Raw genomic sequence first — 14,010 nt, 5'->3', positions numbered from 1 at the left:
CAACAGAATAGGTGTATGTGTATAGAGAGAGAGGGAGAGAGAGGGGGAGAGGGAGAGGTGTTGGGGGATGGCGAGTGTGAAGTCTGCAGGGCAGGCTGGAGACCCAGGGAAGAGTAGACACTGCAGTCTTGAGGCTGAAGGCTAGACACTCAGGCGGGGTTTCTGGGTTGCAGCCTGAAGGCAGAATCACTTTGGGGAACCTAGGTCCCTTGCTATTAAGACCTTCAACTTACTGGATGAGGCCCACCCACACTGTGCTGAATTAAATATCAGTCACATATAAAAGATGCCTTCACAGCAACGTCCAGACTGGCTAAATTTAGCCAAACAACCTGGCACCATGACCTGGCCACACTGGCACATAAGGTGGAACATTGCAATTACCCCCTGCACAGTCAGTGGTCAGTCTGCTTCAGCCAGTGCCCACTTCCCACAGGCCCACTCTGACGCTCAGCGACGTCTGCCGGCACACGCGCTGTGTAGTTCAAAAGCCAGTGTCTGGCATTTCCAGTTCACTTCACACTCTGCACACCTATTTGCCTTTCAGAGTCACTGTCTACACACTCCATTTGCAGTTCAAAAACCAGTCTAATGTGTGTGCGCCCCGATTTCGCTCCAGCACACTCCTGCAGCATTTAACAATTGCTTCTCCCATGCTCACCACCAGGCTTTCTATTCTCACAACCCACTGTGTGCTATTCGGCCATGTCTTGTTGCACACTCACTGCAAGAGGCACTTTGAACACTCACTGACGCCAGGTTATCAACCATTCTTCACTATCCTGCTCCTTCTGGCTTCTCCTGCATCCCACCATGTACCATTTGAGAGTCAATGTTTGCACACTCACTGCAAAACAACCACTCTTTGCCCGTTTGTGCTGATTTATTAGTCTTTCCTTGCACATTAATTCTGCAGAATCCAAATTCCACTAAGCCATCAATAATCAACTCCATTACAATCTCTGTGTGGCGCAACAATCATTTGCTCCATTTTGCTCTTTTCTGTGTCTGCTTCTTGCACACCCATTTGCCTTCAACAATATCCTTGCACAATCACTTGGGGCCTGGCAGAGGTGAGCCTTGCTGTGTGTCTGAGTGACACCTATAGCCATTGAGGAGGAAAGGGTAACTCAGAATTGCCCCACCATTTGTCTATCTCTTGCCCTTACAGGCTGTGTATTCTGACAGGGTGCAGGCTGAAGGCTGTGTAAGGTCCTGGGACCTCCTGCTGTGCCTGGTGTTAATCCTTTAGCTTTCAGTCCTGGGAGAAGGCCCCGGAGGGCGCTTGGGTGAGCTCAGGGCAGTGTGTGTTTCCCACCTGGGTTGGAAACGCTCCGGTGTCTGACGGGGAGAGCTGTGTCTGTGCCGCCCACGTATCGCTGGTCCTGGCGGTACACCCCCTCCCCGTCCATCTGGCTGCATCTTTCCCCTCCCTGCAGGAAGGATTTACATCCCTGTGACATAAACAAAGGACGTTCACAGGGCCCCACCCAGCCAGAGGAGGGTTACCAGGGTGTACCCGACGGGGGACAGGTGGCATCTAGGGCATGTCTGGGTTAAAATGGTTGCACAAGGCGTTGCGGGGGTGCGGGAAATCCCTGTACACAGGCAGCAGGGACACTTACAGAATGACACCCAGCTGTAGCCCTAAACTCTGTATCACAGATCTTTCCCCTGGATTTAAAAAAAAAAAAACAAAAAACAAAACAAGGAAAGGAATTCTGAGGTCAGAGGAGTATTCAAGTTCAGGTGAAGTGCTGACCTTGGGAGAAGGGGGACTATGATGGAAAGCCCTGTCTGCCCTCAGCCTGGTTGCCAGTAATCTTACTCTGGCTTGTTCTTTTCCACGTTGTATGTTTTTGTCTTGTATACGTTTCCCCCACTTGGGCTCGTGGAATTGCAGAGTTTGATCTACAGTTTTCCCAACTGGTGGTCAAAGGACACCTCAGCAGGAGAAGTAGAAAGCTTCTCTTCCTCTGAAGTGTAGAAAGGCAGCCATTGTCCGGGGGCGGGAAACGGCCCGGGCAAGGGTTACTTTTAAAGATGCTCAGATTTCAGCGGCTGCTGCTGTGCCTGTGCAAGTGCCTTCAACCTCTGAATCCCCTGGGTTCTGAGGCGCTGCCTCAGCTCCTCGTTCAGCTTAATGACACTGAAATAAAAGTTTCTGTGGAAGGTGGACGTGGGCACGTCCTTCAGAGAAGGCTGGCCTTTCTCACTTCTGCACACAATAAACTAATGACCCTGCAAGACACTGAATGAGGACTGAGCGTGTCTATCTCATATTAAACACAAGAAATGAAAGAACACAAAACCACATCTCCCAGGCTGTAGCGAAAGTGGGATTTTGATATAATTTTCAAGTGCAAGTTTTGCTGTTTACAATAATAGTAAACTTTAACCTTTTATACAAAAAATCAATCACCCTCTCACCTCCTCTGAAATCTCCCCTTCCCACCGGCCCCACCTCCTGTGGTCTCACAAAGTCCTTGATGCCTGGCACTTACAGTGGCACCAGGTAACCTCAGTGGGACTCGGCTGCCCCTCCTCACCTGGTGAAGAGCAAGGTATGTGAGGGGGGGCCTCTCCTTTACCAGGGGGGGTGCAGTGCAGGGTGGGGAGGTAGATAAGACTCTGACTCTCAGCTGGCCTTGAGCATGGAGTCTCTGAGATCCCATCTAGCCTGAGAAAGGCTGGAGCGGTAGGAGACAGGGCCAGGACCCCTAGGAGGGTCACGGGCAGGTGCTGTTATGACATAAGAGAGCTGCCATTGTCAGACCCAGAGAGTGAGTGGGTGCTCTAGGCTGCCTGTGGGCCCAGATGGTGATGACCAGCACCTGTGAAGGAATGAAGGAAGTGTACAGGGGGCAGCACCTGGCAGCAGGCAGGGCAGTATGCCCACTGGCAGTGGTCCTGAGCTAAGGTTAGCTAGTCCTCTGAGTCCCAGAGAGCAGAAGGCATCTAAGGCAGCAAAGTGGTCCACAGGAGTCTGGGGCAGCCTGTCCACTGTCAGGAATCGTGCCCGGCCAGAAGGGAGGGTCAGTAGTGAGCCAAACCCGGGGGTGGTCTGGGCTGGCAGGTTGGGAGCGAGGTGCCTGGCGAGCCCGGGCCACTCCCCGCGGAGAGGGGGCTCCTGAGGCTGGCTATTGCTAGGAGTTAGTTAGAAGGTACCCTTGGTGAAAAAGAGCAAAGTAAACCTAAAAAATAAAAGTTAGAAAAGAACGTAACAGAGATACCAGAGCTGGCTCTAGCTCACATGACGCGCTGGCTCTGAGCCTGGAACTGGAGCTGGGTCTGGATCTGGACACGATGCGAGGACCGGTGCTGAAGTCGGCTCTGGCTCAGAAGCAGGTGCTGGGGGGGCTCCAGCTGCGGCTGCCACTGAAGCAGCTGGAGCTCGAGGTGCGGCTGGATCTGATGGTGGAGCTGCTGCTGTCGCTGGTCACGGACCTGGCGCAGGGCTGCGAGGCGTCTCTAGCTCTGGGCTGGCTGTGTCTCTGCTCTCCAAATTGGTTCCGGGTGTAAAGCGCGCAGCAGCTCTAGCTCTGGGGCTGCTGCCGGGGCTGGTGCTGGACCAGCTAAGGCTGAAGCTGGCGTGGGAGTCAGTGAGAGAGCTGCGTCCGTCTCCAGAGTTCTTTGTAGAGCTGGTGCTGGTGCTGGAGTCGGCGCTCCAGCTGGTTGCAGTTCTGGAACCGACACTGGCCGTAACTCCAGCTCATGCCGGAGCTGGCTCTGGTTCCGAGCTGGGGCAGAAGTTGACGCTGGTGTGCGCTCCGGCTCATGACTTAGCGCTAGAGCTGGAGCTGGTAAGGCTCAGAACTTAGTGTGGATCCTACGTCTGTAATTACCTTGGGAGGTGGTTCTAAATCTGCAGCTGATGCTAGAGCAGTTGCCGCAGCAGACACGGAAGTGGATCATACACAGCAGTCCCTGTCCTGGAGCTGGTGCCAGAGCTGGTGGTGGAGCCGGCTGGAGCTCAGGGGACGTGGTGGCCCCGACTCTGGAAGCAGCCCTGGCGGTGGTACCAGAGCTAGCTCTAACTCAGGGGGGGGCTGGTACGAGAGCGGGTGCTGAAGTTGCTTCTAGTTCTGGATCTGGCCCTGGATCCAGCCCTGCAGGTGGTGCTCCCTCCAGCTCTGGCAAAGATGCTAGAGACGGCGCTAGCTCCAGAGAGAGTTCTAGAGCTGGTCCTGGAGCTGGCTGGCCTCAGATGTGACTCTGAAGGGAAATTGTTACCAGAGCTGCCCTTGGCTCTTTTCTGGACCTGGCAGTGAGGCCAGCTGTAACACTGGAGGTGGTGTGGAGCTAGCATTTAGTTTTAGGATTTGTACTGGAGCTGGGCTAGCTCTGGAGTTGGCCCTGGAGCTTGCTCTGTGCTGGGAGTTGGTGCTGGCTTGGGATGTGGCTGTAGCTCTGGAGCCAGATGGCCCTTGAGCTGGTTCTAGCTCTGGAGCTGGTACTGGAGCTGATGTGATGCGAGCACAGAGCTGGGCTAGAGCTGACTGGACCTCTGGAGCAGGTACTGCCCCCACATCTGGAAGTGGCACTGGAACCAGAACCAGAAGTGGCTTCGGCTTGGGCACTGGTGCTGGAGTGGGTGCGAGCACTGGCCGTGCAGCTGACCTGCCCTAGAGCGGGCATTACAGCTGCCCCTGGAGCTGTCTAACAACACAGCTACCTATCAGTGCCACCGCAAAAACGTAAAAGACCCCAATTGCTGTTAAGGGAAATTCAAGCCCAAGGTCCACATCCCAGGAAGGGTTTCCAAACTGAAGTGCACCAGAGGAGTAAGCTGGGACTGCTCTCTGCTCGTCTCTGTGGCCCAGCCGCATCCCTCTTGACAGCAGCCCCTCCCAGCCCTCCTGACCCTCTGGCTCGGACTCTGGGCTCCAGAGCTCCAACTGCGTGGTGCTCCAGATCCAAGTGAGACGTGTTGAACTGTGTGTAGTCCATCAGCCTCTTGGGAAGAGAAGTATGGAAGCTGACAGACACCCTCTGGTGACTAGTCCAGACTGGGGCCCAGGATTGATGATAAGGCACTGGGGGAAGGCAGGAGGGCAGCAGAGTTAGAGGAACCCCCTGTCAGAGGTCCGAAGCAGCACCCACACAAACCTCTTACCCCAAACAGTCCATGCTGGGAGGTCCAGCCCCTCCATTGAGGAGGGAGAGCCCTCCTCCTGAAGCAGGAAACTGAAACAGATGCCCATTTTCCTTCCCCTGCCTCACACACCCCTCCCTAGCCTAGCAAGTTACTCTTGAGGAGAGCCAAGATGGGACCTGGAGGGCTACTGTCTACCTTCAGGATCAGGGCCTGACTCCCAGCTTGCCTCTGCAAAGGCCACCAGCTCAGCTGGAAGGGTCTGCCCTTTCCCAGAGCTCACTCCTGTCCCCTGTTCCATTCAGGGGTTTGGGATCCCCTGGGTCCCAACAGACCCTGCCAGCTTTCAGGGACAAGAGGAAGCATGGATGTTGAGAGGAGAATCACCCAAACACCCCCTTCCAGGCAACACACGGACTCTGCCCCCACCCCTGCAGCCCCAGCCTTTCAGGCCACCAAACTCGCTATGCTAGGCCTAGTCACCGCCCTGTGAGCAGCCGTGACGTGGGGCCTGAGCGAGCAGTCAGTGAGCACCGCTGCCCGGCAGCACTGGCACCATCACAGACCTCCACTCCTGGCTTTCAGGTCACATGACCCCTCCTTGGGGAAGCCTTCTCTGACCCCTTCACCCCTCTCCCCAGACAGATATGGCCCATCTGAGTGGCACTAGACTTAACAACTTGCTGCTAACTGCAAGTACTACAAAAGTGATGGATATCACTTGCCAGACGCAGTTATAAGAAGTCTGTGGTTTCCATCTCATTCACTCGCTCCTGTGTACCCCCACCCCTGTCTTTTAATGTCTCAATTTCTCTGTCTCTCAATCTATCTCTGTCTCTGTCTCTCTTCCTCTTCCCTCCATCCCTCTCTGCCCACACCCTTCTTTAATAGAAATGGCAGCCCAGAGCCTAAGGGAATGTAACTGATACCTTGGACAGACAGCCAGTCAACCCAGCAGGTAGGCATCCTGGGCTAAGTTCAGGTTGCCTGGGATTGACAAATGGTTGGCCTGGCAGCTAGGCTCTCAAGGCCAAGTTCAGGACACCCAGGATGGACAGCTGGTTGACAGCAGCTTGTCATGTGAGGCAAAATTTGGGATGCATAGGACCCCTTATATGAAGAGCTAGTCAACTTGACAGCACAGCACCCAATGTCAAGCCCAGGATACCCAGGATGCCCAGGACAGACAGGTGGCTGGCCTGGCAGCCTGGTGCCTGAGGGAAAGTTCAGGACACATGGGATGGCAGGAATGAACAGCTTTTCCCAACAGCCTTGCACTGAGGCCAAAACTGGGACATGTGGGACAGACAGCTATTTGACCCAGCAGCCTGGTGCTCAAAACCACATTTGGAATGCCCCAGACAGAGAGCTGTTTGATCCAGTAATCTGGGGCCAGAGACCAGGTCTGGGATGCCCTGAGCAGACAACTGGTCGAACTGGCAGCCCAGTGCTGAAGTAAATCTGAGTCAAGTAGGTAGAACTGCTGGTCCAACAATTGCTTCTGGGTCAGAAGCCTGATGCCCAATGCAAAGCTGGGTGCCTAGGATGGACAGCTAGTCAAACTGGCTGCCCAGTGCTTGAGGACACTTTGGAGATGCAAGGGATACTCAAGACAGATTGGTGGTTGACCCAGCAGCCTGACACTCAAGGCCAACACCAGGACATTCAGAATGCCCAGGATGAACAGCTAGTTAACCCAGCCATTAAGGGCCTGAGGCCAAGTCTGGGATGCACAAGACACCCAGGATTGACAGCTGTCACCAGGAAGTACAGCTCCTGAGGCCAAGTCTGAGATCCCTGAGACAAACAGCTGGTCAACCCAGCAGCCTGTCACCTGAGGCCAAGTGTGGAATGTCCAGGATGCCCAAGATAAAAACCTGATCATCCAGGAGCTTGGCACTAAGGCTGACACTGGGAATGCCTGAGACAGACAACTGCTTGACCTGACAGCCCATCACCAAGGGCTATGTCCAGGACAGCTGGGATGAACAGTTGGTCTCTCAGCAACCCAGTGCCTGAGGCCAATCTGGGATGCCCTGGATGGACAGCTAGCTAATAAACCCAGTAGCCCAGCACCCGAGGCCAAGTTTGTGATTCCTGGGATGGACATCTTATGAACCTTGCAGCCTGGTGCCAAAGACCAACTTTTGATGCATGGGATACCTGGGATGAACAGCTGGTCTGTGCAGCAGTCTGGCCATCAAACCAAATCTGGGATGCCCCCCTCCAAATGACTGGACAGCCAAGTGATCAGTGATATGTTCAGGATGTTTGGGATGCCTGGGACAGACAGCTAATCAATCTGGCAGCCCAGTGCTGAGGCCAAGACAAGAACATTCTGATGAACAGCTGGTTGACCCAGTAGACTCCAGCACCCAAGGCCAAGTCCAGAATGCCCAAGAAACCCCAAACAAACAACTGACTGACTTGGCAGCCCAGTGCCTGAGGCCAAATCTTGGATGCTCAGGAGCCCAAATCAGACTGCTGGTCACCAGGAAACCTAGAACCCAAGGCCAAGTCCTGGGTGCTTGGGATGCCCAGGATGGATAACTAGTCAACCCAGCAGCATAGTGCTCAAGGTCAAGTCTGGGAAAACATACAAACAACGCTTGACCCAGCAGCCTGGAACCCTAGGACAAGACTGCGATCCTCTGGGTGGACAGCTGGTTGACATAATTGTCTGAAGTCCATGGACAAGTCTGGGACACCCAGGAAGCTCAGGATGAATAGCCAGTCTACTTGGCAGCCTGTAAACTGTGCCCAAGTCAGGGTTACACAGAATAAACAGCTGGTAGGCCCAGTGGCCTGCGCCTGAGGTAAAGTTCAGAAGGCCCAGGATGGACAGCTGGTCGATTTGGTAGTTCAGCGCTCCAGACCAAGTGTGGCACACCTGAAATAAAACACTGGTTGATGTGACAGCCTGAATCCAGAGGCCAAGTTTGAGATGCCCATGACAGACAGCTAGACAGCCCAGTATCCTAGTGCCCAAGGCCAACTCCTGGATGCCCAAATGGACACGTATTCACCCTGGCAACCCAACACCTGAGGTCAAGTTTACAATGCCTGAGATGAGCAGATGGTTGAGCCAGCAACCTGGTGTGGGAGGCCGCTTCTACCTAGCAGCTCAGCATGCAAGACAAAATCTGGCACACCAGGGACTCCCAGAACAGGCAACTGGTCATCCCAGCAGCCTGGCACCTGAGGCTAAGTTGAGATGCCCAGACCAACAGCTGGCTGAGCTAGCCTCTTGATACCCAAAGCCAGCTTTGGATTCCCCATATGGACAGCTAGCTGAACTAGCAGCCTGGGGCCCAAGACGAAGTCTGAAACACCTAGAACAAACAGCTGGTCAACATGGCAGCCTGGCAGCCTGGTCAAGTTTGGGATCCATGAGACACCTGGGGAAAACAGCTTATTGACTCAGCAGCCTGGCGCCAATGCCAAAGCAGGGACCCTCAGAACAGATGACTGGCAAACCTAGTAGCCCAGTGCCTGAGACCAAGTCCTAAATTCCCTGAACGAACAGTTGATCCACCTGGCATCCTAATGCCTGACACCAATTCATGACACCTGGGACAGAAAAACGGTCCACTTAACAGCCAGGTGCCCAAGGAGAGTTTTGAATGTGCAGGACACACATCTGGTTGACTTGGCAGCCCCATGCCCAGGGCCAAGTCCAAGATGTCCAGATTGCCTGGGATGAACAGTTGTTTTATTCAGCAGCCTGGTACCTGAGGCAAGTTCAGGACACCTGGGATGGCAGCTGGTTGGCCTAAAGGATGCTTGTCACCTAATGCCAAATATGGCAAGCCCAGGACAAACTAATGGCCAACGTGGCAGCTCAATTCAGAAGCCAAGCCTGGGATAGACAGCTGGTTGACCAGGCAGCCCAGGGCCAAGGCCAAGGCTGGAACACCTTGGAAAGATAGGTGACTGACCTGGCAGCCAATCCAGATTTGGCTAGATTTGGCTAGAGGCCAAATCTAGGGTGATCAGATCAGGAAGAAAGTCAGCCTGGCAGCCCAATTCCTGAGGCCAAGTCCAGGATTTCTGGAAGGTCTGTCTCGTGGCACATTGGCTCTAGAGGTCAAGTCCAGGATGCCTGGGACAGCTAGTTGACATGCCAGCCTGGCACAAAAGGCCAAGTCTGGAATATCCTGGAGAGACAGCTGGTCAGCCCAGCAATCTGGTGACCAAGGCCAAGTCTGGGATGCTCAGGACGAATAGTTCTTCTAGCTCTAATACAAGTACCCAAGTCCAAGTCTAGCAGGCCTGGGGAAAACAGCTGGTAGACCCAGCAATTTTGCACCCAAGGCCAAGTCTAGAACACCTGGTACAAAGAGCTGGGTAACCCAGCACCCCAGCTCCCCAGCACCCTAGACTAAGTCTGGGAGGCCCAAGACATACAGTTGGCCAACTGCAGCCTGGTACTAGAGGCCAAGTCCAGGACTCTTGGGATGGACAGCTGGTTGATCCAGCAGTATAGTGCCCAAGGCCAAGTTCAGGAAGCCTGAGATGCTGGTGACAACTTGTCGACCTGGTAGCTCAGTGCCAAGGCCAAGTCCAAGACACACAGGACACCCAAGATGAATAGCAGGTCAACCCAGCAGCCTAAGGCCTGATGCCAAGTCTGGGGCGCCTAAGATGGACAGCTGGTTTACTCGGCAGTCTGACACACAAGGCCAGGTCTAGGATACCTGGGATGCCCAGGATTGACATCTGATTGACCTAGAAACTTGACACTTGAGGCCTAATCCAGAATGCCCAAACAGACAGCCAGTTACCTGCCAGAACATCACCTGAGACCAAGTTTGGGACGCCTGAGTCAAACAGCTGGTGGACCTGCCAGCCTGGCACTGGAGGCCAATCTGGGAAGCCCGAAATGGACACCTTATTGATCTGGCAGTTTGGCACGCAAAGCCAAGTCCAGGACACTCAGGACACCTCAGATGAATAACTGGACAGTTCAGGAGCCACAGACAATTTGGGGACAAAGAGGATGACTAGCTTATCTACCTGGCAGCCCAGCACCAGAAAACAAGTCTGAGGCACCCAGGATGGACATTATCATTACCAGCCTGGTGTCAGAGGTAGAGTCTGGAATGCTCTGGATGAACAACTGGTTGATTTGGCAATCACTCCTGAGGCCAATTCTGACTCTTCTAGGATGAACAGTTGGTCACCCTGGCAGCCCAGCACCCAAGGCAAAGTCTGGGATGTCTGTTCAGAGCAAAATTTGCCCAAGCCATTGTGAGGAGCTAAGATCTTCTTGAGCCACCCCGCTAGGCGACATGTGCTGTTCTAATGGTCTTCTAGACACTGGCGAGACTTTTTAACCCCGGTCAGTAGAAGACCTACCCTTTGTGGCAGCCCCAGGTTTCTCTCTTTGGATCATATAGCTCTTCCCGCATTGTTCTTCCCTTCATAATTAAGGTATTGCAGGCATAGGACAAAGATTCAAACGCAGCCGGCCCTCACTAACCACATTAACGCCCGCTTCCGATTATTACATTCTCCTCTAAGTAAAAGGTTGAAAACGTTAATTAAAAAAAGAAAAGCAGTTTTCCCTGACCGGGAATCGAACCCGGGCCGCGGCGGTGAGAGCGCCGAATCCTAACCACTAGACCACCAGGGAGCACACAGAGAGCGTTTCCTTAGTGAGCTAGACTAAATGTAAAAGGTGTGACGTAGACAGGATATAGTCATGTGAGTCTATGAACCTTAGGTATTTAACCCGCCTTCCTCATCCACCTAGGCGGCCATTCAACCACTGCAAATCAGAAAAATAGGCAGTGGGGAACGGCAGCTATCGATAGTCTGAGTGTGGCCGCCTTCCCAGAAAACAAAACGAAAAGGCGGAGAAAAGGGCTCAAGAAGGATCAAAGATCCCTGCAGGGAAGAGGGTAAAAAGCGCCTGTCAGAAGTGGGATTCGAACCCACGCCTCCATTCGGAGACCAGAATGCCCACAGGCAAGGTGAACACCTTGAGTCTGGCGCCTTAGACCACTCGGCCATCCTGACACGCTGGTTGGGGGTGCCCTGCACTGAGCCTGCTTCCTGCGCCTGCCTGCTGCGCTGCGTCCCTGAGCCCTCCAGGCAGGCTGTCCCAGGATCCACCCAGCCGGAGCGCTGGAGAACTGCGCTCTGAGCTCTAGAGGGTGCCGGGTCTGCGATGCACTCCAGACTTCCCAGCTTCGCTCATCTTTCCGCTCGGGCCGGGCATCTTACCGAACCTACAGAAGCAAGGAGAATCCCGCCGGAAAACCAGAGGGGTTTGTGACCGCCTGGCTCAGTAAAGGCAGGAAACTGTAGCATCAAAGGCAAAGAGAAAAGCGCCGGACTGCAGCCCATCCAGGCAACCCGCCACTGCCAGATCCTGGGTTCCCGCCGCACATTCCCGACCCGCGTTGGGGAAACTGGCTAGTTGAGGGAATACATGGAAAGCACGTAGAAATAGGCTTGCCACAGAGTGACAGTGATTGCTGTTGTTTCATTATCATTAGGGCTTTCTGCCTTATTGTCCTTGGCATATCCATCCTTAAACGTCCACCCTTCTTCCTCTGCCAAGTCACACAGCTGTGGTTAAGAGATAATGGGGGATCGGTGTTTAAAAAAAAAAAAGTTACTCATCCACGACACTTGTTAAAGCACTGAAAGGAAGACTTTATTCAAGGGCTCTATCCCGATAGGTGTAGACACCACTGCAATGGGGTCTTGCAGTTGGGGAGAGAGATTGGATTTAACCCGAAGTACAAGGGAGAGTGGAAATTTATAGCCAAAGAGTGGTGGTGGGGTCAGTGAATGGAAAATTACTAAGGGGGAATTCTATCCAAACCGATCTAACATGGTTCTTGCTGAAAGTAAGCTAGCATATGAGACATCACCTGGGGGATGGTAGAGGACAAGGAACCCATTACATATTCAGGGTGATCAGATATCAAGGATGGGGCATTCTGGTTAAACATGTTTAACAGGATTCTTTCTAAAACTGGACAATGGAGACACAAACACCGAAGTCCAGAAGTCAGGCCTAATTGAAAAAGAATTCAGGGGAGCAGTTCTCAAAACAGTGCAAAGACAGTAAATGTGCTTTAGCATCACATGGAGAGTCCTGACTCCTGTGCTCCAGACCACATACTATTCATTCACTCATTCACTGACTCACTTGTTTATTCATTTAGTCTTTACTGATATAGCATCAAACAAACAGCAAGCCCCCTGCCCTGGCAAGCTGACTGCTAGTGAAGGGGACAGCACAAACATGCAGGCTGTGAGGACAAAAGCAGGGCCCTGAAAGGGTGGAGTTCTATTTTTAGACTCTGGTGGTCAAGTAAGGCCTCATTGAGGTAACTTCTCCTAAAAATAATTTTCGAAAAGTAGAACACAGGACTCCCATGAAAAATACATGAATGATGTATACATGTCAAGATTTTATTCAACTCATTAATGTGGGGCCCTGGATGCTGCTATAACCAATTCAAAGGAGATTTTTGAAGAGATTTTTGTTTTTAATATCAGCCAGCCAAAGGAATGTTGAAAATAGACTGCAGCAGGTGGAAGGCAGATTAATATACTAAGGGGATAATAAGCTGTGATGTTTAAGGTACGGTTTCTACTTTGGGGTTGTTTGTTTCTGCCAGAGGTAAATCAGATGCATCTCTTGACAAATTGTATTTGTATTGCTGTCAGTAGAAATCTTTGCCCTTGATCTCAGACAGAAACCATTGGCATTATTGTCAGTTTTCTACAAGTTAACTTCTACCCACACAGTATCATAAAATAGTCAAGTCAATAGAAGCCAATCAAAGGTGTACATGGAATCAGATACTCCCCAAAAGATCTGCTAGACTACGCTAAGCACTCCACTGTAAGGACACCTAGAATCCAAGAGAATCAGAGCCGAACAGTAGTTAGAGCTGTAAAAACAGGTTTTATCCAGGAACTATTGCAATAGGGGAAAAGAGACTTCATATAGAATTGGGTTCAGTTCCAAATACAGCAAGGAAAAGTGGGGACTTACAGCCAAGGAGCAGGTTGGGGGTCAGTGGATGGAAAATGGTTAAGAAGAGTCATCAAGGGTAGAGAGACCCTTGCTAAACGGATGTAACAGGATTTCTGCTGAAGGCGGGCCAGGGTCATCAGATACCACCTGGGGAATGGTGGGGCATGAGGAACTTGATTAGTTGTGGAGAGTGATCAGGTATTAAGAGTGGGGGGATTCTCACTAGACTGATCTAGCAGGATTCTTATTAAAATCAGACTCCGCAAGGCAGGACATGGAAACCCAAGGTCAAGGCCTAGTTGAAAGGAAGGTTCAGGGAGGGGGGTGGGAAGGGACAGACTGGGAGTTCGAAATTTGTAGATACTGACAGATACATATAGAATAGAAAAACAAGTTTATACTGTATAGCACAGGGGAATATATACAAGATCTTGTGGTAGCTCATGGGGAAAAAGAATGTGACAACGAATATATGTATGTTCATGTATAACTGAAACATTGTGCGCTACACTGGAAATTGACACCACGTTGTAAACTGACTACAACTCAATAAAATAAAAAAACAAAAGAAAAAAAGAAAGGAAGGTTCAGAGGAGCCTGACTACATTTTGATCAAGAGGGAATCTTTGTCACTAATAATCTCTTTTTCACTTCCAAATTTGGGGTGATCATATCTCTCACATTGGAGCCTTCACTGGAAGGAGGACACAGGCATTGAAAGAAGGGGAAGAGCATTTTCCACAACCCTCAAAATAATATACTAATTCCTCTGGTGGCCTCCTTGGCCCTCAGGAACTTCTGCCCAGCCTGACCTTACCTCACAGTCTGCCAGTGAGTTAGCTGCCTTTTCCACACTTGATCTGCCTTCATCCCTCCTAGCTCACCCCGAAAATCCTCTGAGACCCTGGAGGGC

At 52.1% G+C, this 14,010-nt stretch overlaps 2 non-coding genes across 2 annotated transcripts; both read right to left on the bottom strand.

Moving 5' to 3' along the window:
* Nucleotides 1–10,658: 10,658 nt before the first annotated feature.
* TRNAE-CUC (transfer RNA glutamic acid (anticodon CUC)) lies at nucleotides 10,659–10,730 on the bottom strand. The gene has a single exon. It is a non-coding gene; the product is annotated as a tRNA-Glu (tRNA).
* A 280-nt stretch (nucleotides 10,731–11,010) lies between these two features.
* TRNAL-CAA (transfer RNA leucine (anticodon CAA)) lies at nucleotides 11,011–11,116 on the bottom strand. The gene is made up of 2 exons: nucleotides 11,079–11,116; nucleotides 11,011–11,056 (listed from the first exon to the last, which is right to left on the bottom strand). It is a non-coding gene; the product is annotated as a tRNA-Leu (tRNA).
* Nucleotides 11,117–14,010: the final 2,894 nt, after the last annotated feature.

This window comes from Camelus bactrianus, chromosome 3 (genome assembly GCF_048773025.1).
Source record: "Camelus bactrianus isolate YW-2024 breed Bactrian camel chromosome 3, ASM4877302v1, whole genome shotgun sequence".
Classification (NCBI taxonomy): Eukaryota; Metazoa; Chordata; class Mammalia; order Artiodactyla; family Camelidae; genus Camelus; species Camelus bactrianus.
The sequence above is the reverse complement of the archived record's forward strand: the minus strand, read 5'-3'. Positions and strand labels throughout refer to the sequence as shown.